Source organism: Nothobranchius furzeri, chromosome 10, assembly GCF_043380555.1.
Source record: "Nothobranchius furzeri strain GRZ-AD chromosome 10, NfurGRZ-RIMD1, whole genome shotgun sequence".
In the NCBI taxonomy this organism is placed as follows: Eukaryota; Metazoa; Chordata; class Actinopteri; order Cyprinodontiformes; family Nothobranchiidae; genus Nothobranchius; species Nothobranchius furzeri.
This window is the reverse complement of record NC_091750.1, coordinates 12,755,484-12,772,059: the sequence shown is the minus strand read 5'-3', so window position 1 is coordinate 12,772,059 and position 16,576 is coordinate 12,755,484.

The following is a 16,576-nucleotide window of genomic DNA, read 5'->3' as shown; positions in this document are numbered from 1 at the left end:
GCGTCTTGCTTGGGCCTCTCTCCTGGAGGCGCTCAGTCAGACTGAGTAGTGACATGTGGCCTGACGCTCCTCGGGGCGCGTCTTGCTTGGGCCTCTCTCCTGGAGGCGCTCAGTCAGACCCAGTGGTGACATGTGGCAAGACACTCCTCGGGGCTCGTCTTGCTTGGGCCTCTCTCCTGGAGGCGCTTAGTCAGACCGAGTGCTGACATGTGCCAAGACGCTCCTCCGGGCGCGTCTTGCTTGGGCCTCTCTCCTGGAGGCGCTCAGTCAGACCGAGTGCTGACATGTGGCAAGACACTCCTCGGGGCGCGTCTTATTTGGGCCTCTCTCCTGGAGGCCCTCAGTCAGACCCAGTGTTGACATGTGGCAAGACGCTCCTCGGGGCGCGTCTTGCTTGGGCTTCTCTCCTGGAGGCCCTCAGTCAGACCCATTGTTGACATGTGGCAAGACGCTCCTCGGGGCACGTCTTGCTTGGGCCTCTCTCCTGGAGGCGCTCAGTCAGACCGAGTAGTGACATGTGGCAAGACGCTCCTCGGGGCGCGTCTTGCTTGGACCTCTCTCCTGGAGGCGCTCAGTTAGACCGAGTAGTGACATGTGGCAAGACGCTCCTCGGGGCGCGTCTTGCTTGGGCCTCTCTCCTGGAGGCGCTCAGTCAGACCGAGTGCTGACATAAGGCAAGATGCTCCTCTGGGTGCGTCTTGCTGGGGCCTCTCTCCTGGAGGTGCTCAATCAGACCCAGTGGTGACACGTGGCAAGACGCTCCTCGGGGCGCGTCTTGCTTGGGCCTCTCTCCTGGAGGAGCTCAGTCAGACCCAGTGGTGACACGTGGCAAGACGCTCCTCGGGGCGCATCTTGCTTGGGCCTCTCTCCTAGAGGCGCTAAGTCAGACCCAGTGTTGACACGTGGCAAGACGCTCCTCGGGGCGAATCTTGCTTGGGCCTCTCTCCTGGAGGCGCTCAGTCAGACCCAGTGTTGACATGTGGCAAGACGCTCATCGGGGCGCATCTTGCTTGGGCCTCTCTCATGGAGGCCTCTGTCAGACCCAGTGTTGACATGTGTCAAGACGCTCCTCGGGGAGCATCTTGCTTTGGCCTCTCTCCTGGAGGCGCTCAGTCAGACCGAGTGCTGACATGTGGCAAGAAGCTCCTCGGGGCGCGTCTTGCTTGGGCTTCTCTCATGGAGGCCCTCAGTCAGACCCAGTGTTGACATGTGTCAAGATGCTCCTCAGGGCGTGTCTTGCTTGGGCCTCTCTCCTGGAGGCGCTCAGTCAGACCCAGTGTTGACGTGTGGCAAGACGCTCCTCGGGGCGCTTCTTGCTTGGGCTTCTCTCCTGGAGGCCCTCAGTCAGACCCATTGTTGACATGTGGCAAGACGCTCCTCGGGGCGTGTCTTGCTTGGGCCTGTCTCCTGGAGGCGCTCAGTCAGACCGAGTGCTGACATAAGGCAAGATGCTCCTCAGGGCGCGTCTTGCTTGGGCCTCTCTCCTTGAGAAGCTCAGTCAGACCCACTGGTGACACGTGGCAAGACGCTCCTCGGGGCGTGTCTTGCTTGGGCCTCTCTCCTGGAGGCGCTCAGTCAGACCCAGTGTTGACATGTGGCAAGACGCTCCTCAGGGCGCGTCTTGGTTGGGCCTCTCTCCTGGAGGCGCTCAGTCAGACCCAGTGGTGACATGTGGCAAGACGCTCCTCGGGGCGTGTATTGCTTGGGCCTCTCTCCTGGATGCCCTCTGTCAGACCGAGTGTTGACATGTGGCAAGACTCTCCTCGGGGCGCGTCTTGCTTGGGCTTCTCTCATGGAGGCCCTCAGTCAGACCCAGTGTTGACATGTGTCAAGACGCTCCTCGGGGCGTGTCTTGCTTGGGCCTCTCTCCTGGAGGCGCTCAGTCAGACCCAGTGTTGACATGTGGAAACACACTCCTCGGGGCGCGTCTTGCTTGGGCTTCTCTCCTGGAGGCCCTCAGTCAGACCCATTGTTGACATGTGGCAAGACGCTCCTCGGGGCACGTCTTGCTTGGGCCTCTCTCCTGGAGGTGCTCAGTCAGACCCAGTGTTGACATGTGGCAAGACGCTCATCGGGGCGCGTCTTGCTTGGGCCTCTCTCATGGAGGCCTCTGTCAGACCCAGTGTTGACATGTGTCAAGACGCTCCTCGGGGAGCATCTTGCTTTGGCCTCTCTCCTGGAGGCGCTCAGTCAGACCCAGTGTTGACGTGTGGCAAGACGCTCCTCGGGGCGCTTCTTGCTTGGGCTTCTCTCCTGGAGGCCCTCAGTCAGACCCATTGTTGACATGTGGCAAGACGCTCCTCGGGGCGTGTCTTGCTTGGGCCTGTCTCCTGGAGGCGCTCAGTCAGACCGAGTGCTGACATAAGGCAAGATGCTCCTCAGGGCGCGTCTTGCTTGGGCCTCTCTCCTGGAGAAGCTCAGTCAGACCCAGTGGTGACACGTGGCAAGACGCTCCTCGGGGCGTGTCTTGCTTGGGCCTCTCTCCTGGAGGCACTCAGTCAGACCCAGTGTTGACATGTGGCAAGACGCTCCTCAGGGCGCGTCTTGGTTGGGCCTCTCTCCTGGAGGCGCTCAGTCAGACCCAGTGGTGACATGTGGCAAGACGCTCCTCGGGGCGTGTATTGCTTGGGCCTCTCTCCTGGATGCCCTCTGTCAGACCGAGTGTTGACATGTGGCAAGACTCTCCTCGGGGCGCGTCTTGCTTGGGCTTCTCTCATGGAGGCCCTCAGTCAGACCCAGTGTTGACATGTGGAAAGACACTCCTCGGAGCGCGTCTTGCTTGGGCTTCTCTCCTGGAGGCCCTCAGTCAGACCCATTGTTGACATGTGGCAAGACGCTCCTCGGGGCACGTCTTGCTTGGGCCTCTCTCCTGGAGGTGCTCAGTCAGACCGAGTAGTGATATGTGGCAAGACGCTCCTCGGGGCGCGTCTTGCTTGGGCCTCTCTCCTGGAGGCGCTCAGTCAGACCGATTGCTGACATAAGGCAAGACGCTCCTCGGGGCGCGTCTTGCTGGGGCCTCTCTCCTGGAGGCGCTCAATCAGACCCAGTGCTGACACGTGGCAAGACGCTCCTCGGGACGTGTCTTGCTTGGGCCTCTCTCCTGGAGGCGCTCAGTCCGACCCAGTGGTGACAAGTGGCAAGACGCTCCTCGGGGTGCGTCTTGCTTGGGCCTCTCTCCTGGAGGCGCTCAGTCAGACCCAGTGTTGACACGTGGCAAGACACTCGTCGGGGCACGTCTTGCTTGGGCCTCTCTCCTGGAGGCGCTCAGTCAGACCCAGTGTTGACATGTGGCAAGACACTCCTCGGGGCGCGTCTTGCTTGGGCCTCTCTCCTGGAGGCGCTCAGTCAGACCGAGTGCTGACATGTGGCAAGAAGCTCCTCGGGGCGCGTCTTGCTTGGGCTTCTCTCCTGGAGGCCCTCAGTAAGACCCATTGTTGACATGTGGCAAGACGCTCCTCGGGGTGCGACTTGCTTGGGCCGCTCTCCAGAAGGCCCTCAATCAGACCCAGTGTTGACACGTGGCAAGACGCTCCTCGGGGCGCGTCTTGCTTGGGCCTCTCTCCTGGAGGCGCTCAGTCAGACTGAGTAGTGACATGTGGCCTGACGCTCCTCGGGGCGCGTCTTGCTTGGGCCTCTCTCCTGGAGGCGCTCAGTCAGACCCAGTGGTGACATGTGGCAAGACACTCCTCGGGGCTCGTCTTGCTTGGGCCTCTCTCCTGGAGGCGCTTAGTCAGACCGAGTGCTGACATGTGGCAAGACGCTCCTCCGGGCGCGTCTTGCTTGGGCCTCTCTCCTGGAGGCGCTCAGTCAGACCGAGTGCTGACATGTGGCAAGACGCTCCTCCGGGCGCGTCTTGCTTGGGCCTCTCTCCTGGAGGCGCTCAGTCAGACCGAGTGCTGACATGTGGCAAGACGCTCCTCGGGGCGCGTCTTATTTGGGCCTCTCTCCTGGAGGCCCTCAGTCAGACCCAGTGTTGACATGTGGCAAGACGCTCCTCGGGGCGCGTCTTGCTTGGGCTTCTCTCCTGGAGGCCCTCAGTCAGACCCATTGTTGACATGTGGCAAGACGCTCCTCGGGGCACGTCTTGCTTGGGCCTCTCTCCTGGAGGCGCTCAGTCAGACCGAGTAGTGACATGTGGCAAGACGCTCCTCGGGGCGCGTCTTGCTTGGACCTCTCTCCTGGAGGCGCTCAGTTAGACCGAGTAGTGACATGTGGCAAGACGCTCCTCGGGGCGCGTCTTGCTTGGGCCTCTCTCCTGGAGGCGCTCAGTCAGACCGAGTGCTGACATAAGGCAAGATGCTCCTCTTTGTGCGTCTTGCTGGGGCCTCTCTCCTGGAGGTGCTCAATCAGACCCAGTGGTGACACGTGGCAAGACGCTCCTCGGGGCGCGTCTTGCTTGGGCCTCTCTCCTGGAGGAGCTCAGTCAGACCCAGTGGTGACACGTGGCAAGACGCTCCTCGGGGCGCATCTTGCTTGGGCCTCTCTCCTGGAGGCGCTAAGTCAGACCCAGTGTTGACACGTGGCAAGACGCTCCTCGGGGCGAATCTTGCTTGGGCCTCTCTCCTGGAGGCGCTCAGTCAGACCCAGTGTTGACATGTGGCAAGACGCTCATCGGGGCGCGTCTTGCTTGGGCCTCTCTCATGGAGGCCTCTGTCAGACCCAGTGTTGACATGTGTCAAGACGCTCCTCGGGGAGCATCTTGCTTTGGCCTCTCTCCTGGAGGCGCTCAGTCAGACCGAGTGCTGACATGTGGCAAGAAGCTCCTCGGGGCGCGTCTTGCTTGGGCTTCTCTCATGGAGGCCCTCAGTCAGACCCAGTGTTGACATGTGTCAAGATGCTCCTCAGGGCGTGTCTTGCTTGGGCCTCTCTCCTGGAGGCGCTCAGTCAGACCCAGTGTTGACGTGTGGCAAGACGCTCCTCGGGGTGCTTCTTGCTTGGGCTTCTCTCCTGGAGGCCCTCAGTCAGACCCATTGTTGACATGTGGCAAGACGCTCCTCGGGGCGTGTCTTGCTTGGGCCTGTCTCCTGGAGGCGCTCAGTCAGACCGAGTGCTGACATAAGGCAAGATGCTCCTCAGGGCACGTCTTGCTTGGGCCTCTCTCCTTGAGAAGCTCAGTCAGACCCACTGGTGACACGTGGCAAGACGCTCCTCGGGGCGTGTCTTGCTTGGGCCTCTCTCCTGGAGGCGCTCAGTCAGACCCAGTGTTGACATGTGGCAAGACGCTCCTCAGGACGCGTCTTGGTTGGGCCTCTCTCCTGGAGGCGCTCAGTCAGACCCAGTGGTGACATGTGGCAAGACGCTCCTCGGGGCGTGTATTGCTTGGGCCTCTCTCCTGGATGCCCTCTGTCAGACCGAGTGTTGACATGTGGCAAGACTCTCCTCGGGGCGCGTCTTGCTTGGGCTTCTCTCATGGAGGCCCTCAGTCAGACCCAGTGTTGACATGTGTCAAGACGCTCCTCGGGGCGTGTCTTGCTAGGGCCTCTCTCCTGGAGGCGCTCAGTCAGACCCAGTGTTGACATGTGGAAAGACACTCCTCGGGGCGCGTCTTGCTTGGGCTTCTCTCCTGGAGGCCCTCAGTCAGACCCATTGTTGACATGTGGCAAGACGCTCCTCGGGGCACGTCTTGCTTGGGCCTCTCTCCTGGAGGTGCTCAGTCAGACCGAGTAGTGATATGTGGCAAGACGCTCCTCGGGGCGCGTCTTGCTGGGGCTTCTCTCATGGAGGCACTCAGTCAGACCCAGTGTTGACATGTGGCAAGACGCTCCTCGGGGCGCGTCTTGCTTGGGCTTCTCTCCTGGAGGCCCTCAGTCAGACCCATTGTTGACATGTGGCAAGACGCTCCTCGGGGCACGTCTTGCTTGGGCCTCTCTCCTGGAGGCGCTCAGTCAGACCGAGTAGTGACATGTGGCAAGACGCTCCTCGGGGCGCGTCTTGCTTGGACCTCTCTCCTGGAGGCGCTCAGTTAGACCGAGTAGTGACATGTGGCAAGACGCTCCTCGGGGCGCGTCTTGCTTGGGCCTCTCTCCTGGAGGCGCTCAGTCAGACCGAGTGCTGACATAAGGCAAGATGCTCCTCTGGGTGCGTCTTGCTGGGGCCTCTCTCCTGGAGGTGCTCAATCAGACCCAGTGGTGACACGTGGCAAGACACTCCTCGGGGCGCGTCTTGCTTGGGCCTCTCTCCTGGAGGAGCTCAGTCAGACCCAGTGGTGACACGTGGCAAGACGCTCCTCGGGGCGCATCTTGCTTGGGCCTCTCTCCTGGAGGCGCTAAGTCAGACCCAGTGTTGACACGTGGCAAGACGCTCCTCGGGGCGAATCTTGCTTGGGCCTCTCTCCTGGAGGCGCTCAGTCAGACCCAGTGTTGACACGTGGCAAGACGCTCGTCGGGGCACGTCTTGCTTGGGCCTCTCTCCTGGAGGCGCTCAGTCAGACCCAGTGTTGACATGTGGCAAGACACTCCTCGGGGCGCGTCTTGCTTGGGCCTCTCTCCTGGAGGCGCTCAGTCAGACCGAGTGCTGACATGTGGCAAGAAGCTCCTCGGGGCGCGTCTTGCTTGGGCTTCTCTCCTGGAGGCCCTCAGTAAGACCCATTGTTGACATGTGGCAAGACGCTCCTCGGGGTGCGACTTGCTTGGGCCGCTCTCCAGAAGGCCCTCAATCAGACCCAGTGTTGACACGTGGCAAGACGCTCCTCGGGGCGCGTCTTGCTTGGGCCTCTCTCCTGGAGGCGCTCAGTCAGACTGAGTAGTGACATGTGGCCTGACGCTCCTCGGGGCGCGTCTTGCTTGGGCCTCTCTCCTGGAGGCGCTCAGTCAGACCCAGTGGTGACATGTGGCAAGACACTCCTCGGGGCTCGTCTTGCTTGGGCCTCTCTCCTGGAGGCGCTTAGTCAGACCGAGTGCTGACATGTGGCAAGACGCTCCTCCGGGCGCGTCTTGCTTGGGCCTCTCTCCTGGAGGCGCTCAGTCAGACCGAGTGCTGACATGTGGCAAGACGCTCCTCGGGGCGCGTCTTATTTGGGCCTCTCTCCTGGAGGCCCTCAGTCAGACCCAGTGTTGACATGTGGCAGGACGCTCCTCGGGGCGCGTCTTGCTTGGGCTTCTCTCCTGGAGGCCCTCAGTCAGACCCATTGTTGACATGTGGCAAGACGCTCCTCGGGGCACGTCTTGCTTGGGCCTCTCTCCTGGAGGCGCTCAGTCAGACCGAGTAGTGACATGTGGCAAGACGCTCCTCGGGGCGCGTCTTGCTTGGACCTCTCTCCTGGAGGCGCTCAGTTAGACCGAGTAGTGACATGTGGCAAGACGCTCCTCGGGGCGCGTCTTGCTTGGGCCTCTCTCCTGGAGGCGCTCAGTCAGACCGAGTGCTGACATAAGGCAAGATGCTCCTCTGGGTGCGTCTTGCTGGGGCCTCTCTCCTGGAGGTGCTCAATCAGACCCAGTGGTGACACGTGGCAAGACGCTCCTCGGGGCGCGTCTTGCTTGGGCTTCTCTCATGGAGGCCCTCAGTCAGACCCAGTGTTGACATGTGTCAAGACGCTCCTCGGGGCGTGTCTTGCTTGGGCCTCTCTCCTGGAGGCGCTCAGTCAGACCCAGTGTTGACGTGTGGCAAGACGCTCCTCGGGGCGCTTCTTGCTTGGGCTTCTCTCCTGGAGGCCCTCAGTCAGACCCATTGTTGACATGTGGCAAGACGCTCCTCGGGGCGTGTCTTGCTTGGGCCTGTCTCCTGGAGGCGCTCAGTCAGACCGAGTGCTGACATAAGGCAAGATGCTCCTCAGGGCGCGTCTTGCTTGGGCCTCTCTCCTTGAGAAGCTCAGTCAGACCCACTGGTGACACGTGGCAAGACGCTCCTCGGGGCTTGTCTTGCTTGGGCCTCTCTCCTGGAGGCGCTCAGTCAGACCCAGTGTTGACATGTGGCAAGACGCTCCTCAGGACGCGTCTTGGTTGGGCCTCTCTCCTGGAGGCGCTCAGTCAGACCCAGTGGTGACATGTGGCAAGACGCTCCTCGGGGCGTGTATTGCTTGGGCCTCTCTCCTGGATGCCCTCTGTCAGACCGAGTGTTGACATGTGGCAAGACTCTCCTCGGGGCGCGTCTTGCTTGGGCTTCTCTCATGGAGGCCCTCAGTCAGACCCAGTGTTGACATGTGTCAAGACGCTCCTCGGGGCGTGTCTTGCTTGGGCCTCTCTCCTGGAGGCGCTCAGTCAGACCCAGTGTTGACATGTGGAAAGACACTCCTCGGGGCGCGTCTTGCTTGGGCTTCTCTCCTGGAGGCCCTCAGTCAGACCCATTGTTGACATGTGGCAAGACGCTCCTCGGGGCACGTCTTGCTTGGGCCTCTCTCCTGGAGGTGCTCAGTCAGACCGAGTAGTGATATGTGGCAAGACGCTCCTCGGGGCGCCTCTTGCTGGGGCTTCTCTCATGGAGGCACTCAGTCAGACCCAGTGTTGACATGTGGCAAGACGCTCCTCGGGGCGCGTCTTGCTTGGGCTTCTCTCCTGGAGGCCCTCAGTCAGACCCATTGTTGACATGTGGCAAGACGCTCCTCGGGGCACGTCTTGCTTGGGCCTCTCTCCTGGAGGCGCTCAGTCAGACCGAGTAGTGACATGTGGCAAGACGCTCCTCGGGGCGCGTCTTGCTTGGGCCTCTCTCCTGGAGGCGCTCAGTCAGACCGAGTGCTGACATAAGGCAAGATGCTCCTCTGGGTGCGTCTTGCTGGGGCCTCTCTCCTGGAGGTGCTCAATCAGACCCAGTGGTGACACGTGGCAAGACGCTCCTCGGGGCGCGTCTTGCTTGGGCCTCTCTCCTGGAGGAGCTCAGTCAGACCCAGTGGTGACACGTGGCAAGACGCTCCTCGGGGCGCATCTTGCTTGGGCCTCTCTCCTGGAGGCGCTAAGTCAGACCCAGTGTTGACACGTGGCAAGACGCTCCTCGGGGCGAATCTTGCTTGGGCCTCTCTCCTGGAGGCGCTCAGTCAGACCCAGTGTTGACACGTGGCAAGACGCTCGTCGGGGCACGTCTTGCTTGGGCCTCTCTCCTGGAGGCGCTCTTTCAGACCCAGTGTTGACATGTGGCAAGACACTCCTCGGGGCGCGTCTTGCTTGGGCCTCTCTCCTGGAGGCGCTCAGTCAGACCGAGTGCTGACGTGTGGCAAGAAGCTCCTCGGGGCGCGTCTTGCTTGGGCTTCTCTCCTGGAGGCCCTCAGTAAGACCCATTGTTGACATGAGGCAAGACGCTCCTCGGGGTGCGACTTGCTTGGGCCGCTCTCCAGAAGGCCCTCAATCAGACCCAGTGTTGACACGTGGCAAGACGCTCCTCGGGGCGCGTCTTGCTTGGGCCTCTCTCCTGGAGGCGCTCAGTCAGACTGAGTAGTGACATGTGGCCTGACGCTCCTCGGGGCGCGTCTTGCTTGGGCCTCTCTCCTGGAGGCGCTCAGTCAGACCCAGTGGTGACATGTGGCAAGACACTCCTCGGGGCTCGTCTTGCTTGGGCCTCTCTCCTGGAGGCGCTTAGTCAGACCGAGTGCTGACATGTGGCAAGACGCTCCTCCGGGCGCGTCTTGCTTGGGCCTCTCTCCTGGAGGCGCTCAGTCAGACCGAGTGCTGACATGTGGCAAGACGCTCCTCGGGGCGCGTCTTATTTGGGCCTCTCTCCTGGAGGCCCTCAGTCAGACCCAGTGTTGACATGTGGCAAGACGCTCCTCGGGGCGCGTCTTGCTTGGGCTTCTCTCCTGGAGGCCCTCAGTCAGACCCATTGTTGACATGTGGCAAGACGCTCCTCGGGGCACGTCTTGCTTGGGCCTCTCTCCTGGAGGCGCTCAGTCAGACCGAGTAGTGACATGTGGCAAGACGCTCCTCGGGGCGCGTCTTGCTTGGACCTCTCTCCTGGAGGCGCTCAGTTAGACCGAGTAGTGACATGTGGCAAGACGCTCCTCGGGGCGCGTCTTGCTTGGGCCTCTCTCCTGGAGGCGCTCAGTCAGACCGAGTGCTGACATAAGGCAAGATGCTCCTCTGGGTGCGTCTTGCTGGGGCCTCTCTCCTGGAGGTGCTCAATCAGACCCAGTGGTGACACGTGGCAAGACGCTCCTCGGGGCGCGTCTTGCTTGGGCCTCTCTCCTGGAGGAGCTCAGTCAGACCCAGTGGTGACACGTGGCAAGACGCTCCTCGGGGCGCATCTTGCTTGGGCCTCTCTCCTGGAGGCGCTAAGTCAGACCCAGTGTTGACACGTGGCAAGACGCTCCTTGGGGCGAATCTTGCTTGGGCCTCTCTCCTGGAGGCGCTCAGTCAGACCCAGTGTTGACATGTGGCAAGACGCTCATCGGGGCGCGTCTTGCTTGGGCCTCTCTCATGGAGGCCTCTGTCAGACCCAGTGTTGACATGTGTCAAGACGCTCCTCGGGGAGCATCTTGCTTTGGCCTCTCTCCTGGAGGCGCTCAGTCAGACCGAGTGCTGACATGTGGCAAGAAGCTCCTCGGGGCGCGTCTTGCTTGGGCTTCTCTCATGGAGGCCCTCAGTCAGACCCAGTGTTGACATGTGTCAAGATGCTCCTCAGGGCGTGTCTTGCTTGGGCCTCTCTCCTGGAGGCGCTCAGTCAGACCCAGTGTTGACGTGTGGCAAGACGCTCCTTGGGGCGCTTCTTGCTTGGGCTTCTCTCCTGGAGGCCCTCAGTCAGACCCATTGTTGACATGTGGCAAGACGCTCCTCGGGGCGTGTCTTGCTTGGGCCTGTCTCCTGGAGGCGCTCAGTCAGACCGAGTGCTGACATAAGGCAAGATGCTCCTCAGGGCGTGTCTTGCTTGGGCCTCTCTCCTTGAGAAGCTCAGTCAGACCCACTGGTGACACGTGGCAAGACGCTCCTCGGGGCGTGTCTTGCTTGGGCCTCTCTCCTGGAGGCGCTCAGTCAGACCCAGTGTTGACATGTGGCAAGACGCTCCTCAGGGCGCGTCTTGGTTGGGCCTCTCTCCTGGAGGCGCTCAGTCAGACCCAGTGGTGACATGTGGCAAGACGCTCCTCGGGGCGTGTATTGCTTGGGCCTCTCTCCTGGATGCCCTCTGTCAGACCGAGTGTTGACATGTGGCAAGACTCTCCTCGGGGCGCGTCTTGCTTGGGCTTCTCTCATGGAGGCCCTCAGTCAGACCCAGTGTTGACATGTGTCAAGACGCTCCTCGGGGCGTGTCTTGCTTGGGCCTCTCTCCTGGAGGCGCTCAGTCAGACCCAGTGTTGACATGTGGAAAGACACTCCTCGGGGCGCGTCTTGCTTGGGCTTCTCTCCTGGAGGCCCTCAGTCAGACCCATTGTTGACATGTGGCAAGACGCTCCTCGGGGCACGTCTTGATTGGGCCTCTCTCCTGGAGGTGCTCAGTCAGACCGAGTAGTGATATGTGGCAAGACGCTCCTCGGGGCGCGTCTTGCTGGGGCTTCTCTCATGGAGGCACTCAGTCAGACCCAGTGTTGACATGTGGCAAGACGCTCCTCGGGGCGCGTCTTGCTTGGGCTTCTCTCCTGGAGGCCCTCAGTCAGACCCATTGTTGACATGTGGCAAGACGCTCCTCGGGGCACGTCTTGCTTGGGCCTCTCTCCTGGAGGCGCTCAGTCAGACCGAGTAGTGACATGTGGCAAGACGCTCCTCGGGGCGCGTCTTGCTTGGACCTCTCTCCTGGAGGCGCTCAGTTAGACCGAGTAGTGACATGTGGCAAGACGCTCCTCGGGGCGCGTCTTGCTTGGGCCTCTCTCCTGGAGGCGCTCAGTCAGACCGAGTGCTGACATAAGGCAAGATGCTCCTCTGGGTGCGTCTTGCTGGGGCCTCTCTCCTGGAGGTGCTCAATCAGACCCAGTGGTGACACGTGGCAAGACGCTCCTCGGGGCGCGTCTTGCTTGGGCCTCTCTCCTGGAGGAGCTCAGTCAGACCCAGTGGTGACACGTGGCAAGACGCACCTCGGGGCGCATCTTGCTTGGGCCTCTCTCCTGGAGGCGCTAAGTCAGACCCAGTGTTGACACGTGGCAAGACGCTCCTCGGGGCGAATCTTGCTTGGGCCTCTCTCCTGGAGGCGCTCAGTCAGACCCAGTGTTGACATGTGGCAAGACGCTCCTCGGGGCGCGTCTTGCTTGGGCCTCTCTCATGGAGGCCTCTGTCAGACCCAGTGTTGACATGTGTCAAGACGCTCCTCGGGGAGCATCTTGCTTTGGCCTCTCTCCTGGAGGCGCTCAGTCAGACCGAGTGCTGACATGTGGCAAGAAGCTCCTCGGGGCGCGTCTTGCTTGGGCTTCTCTCATGGAGGCCCTCAGTCAGACCCAGTGTTGACATGTGTCAAGACGCTCCTCAGGGCGTGTCTTGCTTGGGCCTCTCTCCTGGAGGCGCTCAGTCAGACCCAGTGTTGACGTGTGGCAAGACGCTCCTCGGGGCGCTTCTTGCTTGGGCTTCTCTCCTGGAGGCCCTCAGTCAGACCCATTGTTGACATGTGGCAAGACGCTCCTCGGGGCGTGTCTTGCTTGGGCCTGTCTCCTGGAGGCGCTCAGTCAGACCGAGTGCTGACATAAGGCAAGATGCTCCTCAGGGCGCGTCTTGCTTGGGCCTCTCTCCTGGAGAAGCTCAGTCAGACCCATTGGTGACACGTGGCAAGACGCTCCTCGGGGCGTGTCTTGCTTGGGCCTCTCTCCTGGAGGCGCTCAGTCAGACCCAGTGTTGACATGTGGCAAGACGCTCCTCAGGGCGCGTCTTGGTTGGGCCTCTCTCCTGGAGGCGCTCAGTCAGACCCAGTGGTGACATGTGGCAAGACGCTCCTCGGGGCGTGTATTGCTTGGGCCTCTCTCCTGGATGCCCTCTGTCAGACCGAGTGTTGACATGTGGCAAGACTCTCCTCGGGGCGCGTCTTGCTTGGGCTTCTCTCATGGAGGCCCTCAGTCAGACCCAGTGTTGACATGTGTCAAGACGCTCCTCGGGGCGTGTCTTGCTTGGGCCTCTCTCCTGGAGGCGCTCAGTCAGACCCAGTGTTGACATGTGGAAAGACACTCCTCGGGGCGCGTCTTGCTTGGGCTTCTCTCCTGGAGGCCCTCAGTCAGACCCATTGTTGACATGTGGCAAGACGCTCCTCGGGGCACGTCTTGCTTGGGCCTCTCTCCTGGAGGTGCTCAGTCAGACCGAGTAGTGATATGTGGCAAGACGCTCCTCGGGGCGCGTCTTGCTGGGGCTTCTCTCATGGAGGCACTCAGTCAGACCCAGTGTTGACATGTGGCAAGACGCTCCTCGGGGCGCGTCTTGCTTGGACCTCTCTCCTGGAGGTGCTCAGTCAGACCGAGTAGTGACATGTGGCAAGACGCTCCTCGGGTTGCGTCTTGCTTGGACCTCTCTCCAGGAGGCGCTCAGTTAGACTGAGAAGTGACATGTGGCAAGACGCTCCTCGGGTCATGTCTTGCTTGGGCCTATCTCCTGGAGGCTCTCAGTCAGACCGAGTGCTGACATAAGGCAAGACGATCCTCGGGGCGCGTCTTGCTTCGGGCTCTCTCCTGGAGGCACTCAGTCAGACCCAGTGGTGACACGTGGCAAGACGCTCCTCGTGGCGCATCTGTCTTGGGCCTCTATCCTGGAGGCGCTCAGTCAGACCCAGTGTTGACATATGGCAAGACACTCCTCGGGGCGCGTCTTGCTTGGGCCTCTCTCCAGAAGGCCCTCAATCAGACCCAGTGTTGACACGTGGCAAGACGCTCCTTGGGCCTCTCTCCTGGAGGCGCTCAGTCAGACCGAGTGCTGACATAAGGCAAGACGCTCCTCGGGGCGCGTCTTGCTGGGGCCTCTCTCCTGGAGGCGCTCAGTCAGACCCAGTGCTGACATGTGGCAAGACGCTCCTCGGGGCGCGTCTTCCTTGGGCCTCTCTCCTGGAGAAGCTCAGTCAGACCCAGTGGTGACACGTGGCAAGACGCTCCTCTGGGCGCGTCTTGCTTGGGCCTCTCTCCTGGAGGCGCTCAGTCAGACCCAGTGTTGACACGAGGCAAGACGCTCCTTGGGCCTCTCTCCTGGAGGCGCTCAGTCAGACCGAGTGCTGACATAAGGCAAGACGCTCCTCGGGGCGCGTCTTGCTGGGGCCTCTCTCCTGGAGGCGCTCAGTCAGACCCAGTGCTGACATGTGGCAAGACGCTCCTCGGGGCGCGTCTTGCTTGGGCCTCTCTCCTGGAGAAGCTCAGTCAGACCCAGTGGTGACACGTGGCAAGACGCTCCTCGGGGCGCGTCTTGCTTGGGCCTCTCTCCTGGAGGCGCTCAGTCAGACCCAGTGTTGACACGTGGCAAGACCCTCCTCGGGGCGCGTCTTGCTTGGGCCTCTCTCCTGGAGGCACTCAGTCAGACCCAGTGTTGGCATGTGGCAAGACGCTCCTCAGGGCGCATCTTGGTTGGGCCTCTCTCCTGGAGGCGCTCAGTCAGACCCAGTGGTGACATGTAGCAAGACGCTCCTCGGGGCGCGTATTGCTTGGGCCTCTCTCCTGGATGCCCTCTGTCAGACCGAGTGTTGACATGTGGCAAGACTCTCCTCAGGGCGAGTCTTGCTTGGGCCTCTCTCCTGGAGGCGCTCAGTCAGACCCCGTGTTGACATGTGGCAAGACGCTGCTCGGCGAGCGTCTTGCTTGGGCTACTCTCCTGGAGGCCCTCAGTCAGACCCATTGTTGACATGTGGCAAGACGCTCCTCGGGGCGCGTCTTGCTTGGGCTTCTCTCCTGGAGGCGCTCAGACAGACCCAGTGTGGACATGTGACAAGACGCTCCTCGGGGCGCATCTTGCTTGGGCCTCTCTCCTGGAGAAGCTCAGTCAGACCCAGTGGTGACACGTGGCAAGACGCTCCTCGGGGCGTGTCTTGCTTGGGCCTCTCTCCTGGAGGCGCTCAGTCAGACCCAGTGTTGGCATGTGGCAAGACGCTCCTCAGGGCGTATATTGCTTGGGCCTCTCTCCTGGATGCCGTCTGTCAGACCGAGTGTTGACATGTGGCAAGACTCTCCTCGGGGCGCGTCTTCCTTGGGCTTCTCTCATGGAGGCCCTCAGTCAGACCCAGTGTTGACATGTGTCAAGACGCTCCTCGGGGCGTGTCTTGCTTGGGCCTCTCTCCTGGAGGCGCTCAGTCAGACCCAGTGTTGACATGTGGCAAGACGCTCCTCGGGGCGCGTCTTGCTTGGGCTTCTCTCCTGGAGGCCCTCAGTCAGACCCATTGTTGACATGTGGCAAGACGCTCCTCGGGGCATGTCTTGCTTGGGCCTCTCTCCTGGAGAAGCTCAGTCAGACCCAGTGGTGACATGTGGCAAGAAGCTCCTTGGGGCGCGTCTTGCTTGGGCTTCTCTCCTGGAGGCCCTCAGTCAGACCCATTGTTGACATGTGGCAAGACGCTCCTCGGGGCGCGTCTTGCTTGGGCCTGTCTCCTGGAGGTGCTCAGTCAGACCGAGTGCTGACATATGGCAAGATGCTCCTCAGGGCGCGTCTTGCTTGGGCCTCTCTCCTGGAGAAGCTCAGTCAGACCCAGTGGTGACACGTGGCAAGACGCTCCTCGGGGCGTGTCTTGCTTGGGCCTCTCTACTGGAGGCGCTCAGTCAGACCCAGTGTTGACATGTGGCAAGACGCTCCTCAGGGCGCGTCTTGGTTGGGCCTCTCTCCTGGAGGCGCTCAGTCAGACCCAGTGGTGACATGTGGCAAGACGCTCCTCGGGGCGTGTATTGCTTGGGCCTCTCTCCTGGATGCCCTCTGTCAGACCGAGTGTTGACATGTGGCAAGACTCTCCTCGGGGCGCGTCTTGCTTGGGCTTCTCTCATGGAGGCCCTCAGTCAGACCCAGTGTTGACATGTGTCAAGACGCTCCTCGGGGCGTGTCTTGCTTGGGCCTCTCTCCTGGAGGCGCTCAGTCAGACCCAGTGTTGACATGTGGAAAGACACTCCTCGGGGCGCGTCTTGCTTGGGCTTCTCTCCTGGAGGCCCTCAGTCAGACCCATTGTTGACATGTGGCAAGACGCTCCTCGGGGCACGTCTTGCTTGGGCCTCTCTCCTGGAGGCGCTCAGTCAGACCGAGTAGTGACATGTGGCAAGACGCTCCTCGGGGCGCGTCTTGCTGGGGCTTCTCTCATGGAGGCACTCAGTCAGACCCAGTGTTGACATGTGGCAAGACGCTCCTCGGGGCGCGTCTTGCTTGGACCTCTCTCCTGGAGGTGCTCAGTCAGACCGAGTAGTGACATGTGGCAAGAGGCTCCTCGGGGCGCGTCTTGCTTGGACCTCTCTCCTGGAGGCGCTCAGTTAGACTGAGAAGTGACATGTGGCAAGACGCTCCTCGGGGCTTGTCTTGCTTGGGCCTATCTCCTGGAGGCGCTCAGTCAGACCGAGTGCTGACATAAGGCAAGACGATCCTCGGGGCGCGTCTTGCTTCGGGCTCTCTCCTGGAGGCACTCAGTCAGACCCAGTGGTGACACGTGGCAAGACGCTCCTCGGGGCGCATCTGTCTTGGGCCTCTATCCTGGAGGCGCTCAGTCAGACCCAGTGTTGACATATGGCAAGACACTCCTCGGGGCGCGTCTTGCTTGGGCCTCTCTCCAGAAGGCCCTCAATCAGACCCAGTGTTGACACGTG